Source organism: Brachyhypopomus gauderio, unplaced genomic scaffold (genome assembly GCF_052324685.1).
Source record: "Brachyhypopomus gauderio isolate BG-103 unplaced genomic scaffold, BGAUD_0.2 sc43, whole genome shotgun sequence".
Classification (NCBI taxonomy): domain Eukaryota; kingdom Metazoa; phylum Chordata; class Actinopteri; order Gymnotiformes; family Hypopomidae; genus Brachyhypopomus; species Brachyhypopomus gauderio.
Genome location: NW_027506869.1, coordinates 933,996 through 937,383, shown reverse-complemented (window position 1 = coordinate 937,383; position 3,388 = coordinate 933,996). Strand labels below are relative to the sequence as shown.

Below are 3,388 nucleotides of genomic sequence, written 5' to 3'. Positions count from 1 at the left end.
ACGTTCTCGTAAATTAAACCGAACAAAATATTTTCTTCTAATTTACAAACATGCCGGAAACGCAGATTTCCTTTGGATTCACGCGCGTACGTTGATAAATATCAATCACCTGTGTATTTCACGAGCGCGTTCACAACACACCTGATTTGCATAAAGTGACGCCCCCAAAAAACCATAAAAGGCAACGCACACCAATGAAAAGGAATTTCTCCGAGGCAGAAGTAGAAGTAATCTTAACTCAAGTGCACGCTAACAAGAAGTTTATATTTAGTAGTGTAAGTACCGGACTCACAGCACCTGTGAAAAAAAAGCCAGGATTTGGAGAGAAATCAGAGATCAAGTTAATAATGTATCATCAGTCGAGCGCAGCATACCTGAGGTAAAAAGAAAGTGGTTTGACATAAAAACAGAGTCCGTCCACCCCTATAGGTAAGTCAAATCTTCTACAATGTACAGTGACGATCATGGACAACAAGCACATTCAGGTTATTTTTATAATTCTTTTAAAATTTTGTTTTAGATACAGAACCAAATATTTCAGCAGATGCCAGTCAAAAATCTCCCACACCAGCAGTCTTCTGCCTCTGATGGACAAACGCGCCTTCCACGTCGTTCACCACGAGTCCTTACTGATGCTGTCTTACAGAAGCAGGACGCACAGCATAGTGTTTGAGGACATAGCAACAGTGATTGCAAAAATGTGGGGAAAAAATAAACTAAAACTGGAATAAACAAAAAAGACCGAATTTGTTATACCTACATGACAAATTCACAGACGCATGATAAGGCGCTGACGTGCGTTGACTGCATCATTACTGGGGGCTTCGTTTAGAACCAGTGGTGAATACGTTCATGGGGTACCACGGCTTCAGGTAGAGGAACACCATGCTTCATGGCTAGATTGTGTAAAATGCAACAGTCCAGTATTATATGGCAGACTTTCTTGGGATGGTAAAGATGGTAAAGCATCCGGCAGTGTCGACATCCAGCGACCTTTTAGTACACCATTAGTGCGCTCCATCACACTGCGGGTACGGGAATGTACTTCATTGTAGCGACTCTCCTGTGCCGTTTCAGGGTTTGCCAAAGGGGTCATTAGCCAAGGCTTTAATGGATATCATCATACTATGGAAATAAATTAGTCTCAAAACTCCTTACAAATGTGTAAATCAGGGATGTCAAAGTCAAATACACCGAGGGCCAAAAAACAAATTTGCTACAAGCCAAGGGCCGGACTAGTTCAATGTTTATTAAAACATATTAAAATGATTGCACATAGCCTATTGAACCAAGACCTAACACAGTGTATATTAATGCTTAAATGAATAAAGCAATATTTTCTTATGGATCTGTCAGTAATTTCAAGTGAAAACATTTTTCAACAAGCAAACATGAATAAAGTAATAAAGGTTTGAAAAGTGCTGGAATTTAAGCTAAAGTACTTGAAAATGCTTGAAATTGTAACTACTTCGTTTCACAACAAATAGCTATCTGACTGAACAGTTCTCTTGTATTACGTTAACAAATACGAGACTCTTGTAATTCCAGGACAGAACATGAAGACGTTAATATTAGGTGTTTTGAAAATAAACAACCATTAAATAATGTGAATAAAAAGCAAATTATTTCGAATATATGTATAAATATTTAACTTAAGTTTAACGTTCTGGGAAATATTGAAATGGACCTTTAAAGTGACGTACAAGTGCTTGAATTCCACCTTGTAAAGGTGTATGAACCCTGCAAACATGACTTTGTTCATTGCGCTGAGGCGCGGCGCGCGCAAAGTACAAAATTCGAGAGATGCACGACCTCGCGAATCAACAGCGCGCGAGACGCTCGCGCACGAGCTGAGCCACTGCGATTACGTTATTTTCGCCGCGCTGACCCTCGCCGCTTGTGCGCGCTGCAGTGACTTCACGGGCTACCGTTGCATTGTGGGGAATGTAGTGTTTGTGCAAAACGCCAGCGGGCGGCTGTGGCCTGCGGGCCGGTTCTAATAGTAATTAAATATCATCCAGGGGGCCATAGATAATCAATTCCTTGACTTTGACATATGTGGTGTAAATGATAATCCACAAATTACACATATATCATAAATACATTTAATTGTTCACAAATAAATACATTTCATTTTGTGTCTCAAGCTGAAATTTGTAAAAACACTGTTCAATTTTTATAAATACATGTGCCGTATTTTGTCAATTGTGATTTTTACACCACAATTGCAATTTGTCCTTCGCTTTTAACCCATCCGTGCAGTTAGAACACACACACACACTAGTGATTACTAGGGGGCTGTGGATCACACGTGCCCAGAGCGGTGGGCAGCCCTAGCCCGGCACCCGGGGAGCAGTTGGGGTTAGGTGCCTTGCTCAAGGGCACCTCAGTCATGGCCTCAGGTCTGGGAATCGAACCCACGACCCTCCGGTCACAAGACCAGTTCCTTACCACCAGACCATGACTGCCCCATACATCAATTTGTATGTGAAACTGAATGTTTCATTTATATATACTTGCATATGTTTTAAAAGCTTAAGTCTCAAAATTAAAATTTAGTTATAAAATTGTGTATCTCCTTTTGCAATTTAGGTATGCGAAGGCATCTGCTGATGGGGCTTTAATGCGCATGTGAGTACAATCTATAGCATCGATGATGGATGATGGCTTGTAACACATTGGGAAGTATGCGGCCTAAAGTAGGCTGAAATACATTTTATCACTTGTTTATCTTTGAAACGTACCAGTAGCAATGAATCCAAGCACTGATAAAACTTGGACATGCACAGGAACAGCGCAAGATCTTTTCCTGGGTCGAATTAGAGCTGGCTCCAAAGTGTTGCACAGCATAAGGAGAAGATGCCGTGGCAAACGGAATCGGCTAATAAGCCAGGACTCTTCCTCCGAAAAATAATCACAATGGTCTCTGAAAATTTGTTCACATCTACGTGCAGCATGCGTTAAATCTTAGAGCAGTGGCACTTCAGCCATTGCCGTTAAATGATCAAATCCCATGGGTACTTCCTTTTATAGAAACACATTATTAATTAAAATTGTCTAATTGCATTAACTTAATGCATGGATATTTGTTAGACATGCTGTAGTAAGTAAAAAATCTGAAATAATAGTATAAATTGTAATTTGTATAATAAAATATGAATCGTGTGCATTTGATATCGTTTACATTTTACCTTGTCTTATTAAAATAGTAATTCAATGTTTAAAAGCCTTAATACAGAACAAAAACAAAATGTTCTTTTACGTAAAATATGCACATGTTCAGGGGACGTCGTAGAATTCAATCTTTTTTTCCGAACTAAATAAACTCTAAAAAACTTTACATAAAAAATGTGGTATTCATGAAACACTTTTACAAACTACTTGCAAA

At 39.2% G+C, this 3,388-nt stretch overlaps 1 long non-coding RNA gene across 2 annotated transcripts; it reads left to right on the top strand.

Moving 5' to 3' along the window:
• Window positions 1-65: 65 nt before the first annotated feature.
• LOC143485945 (uncharacterized) lies at window positions 66-3,302 on the top strand. Of its 2 annotated transcripts, XR_013123087.1 has the most exons (4): window positions 66-429; window positions 521-872; window positions 2,593-2,631; window positions 2,790-3,302. It is a non-coding gene; the product is annotated as an uncharacterized LOC143485945 (long non-coding RNA). The 2 variants fall into 2 exon arrangements; XR_013123086.1 differs by having other exon boundaries at window positions 68-429; window positions 2,593-3,302.
• The last annotated feature ends 86 nt before the right edge of the window (window positions 3,303-3,388 follow it).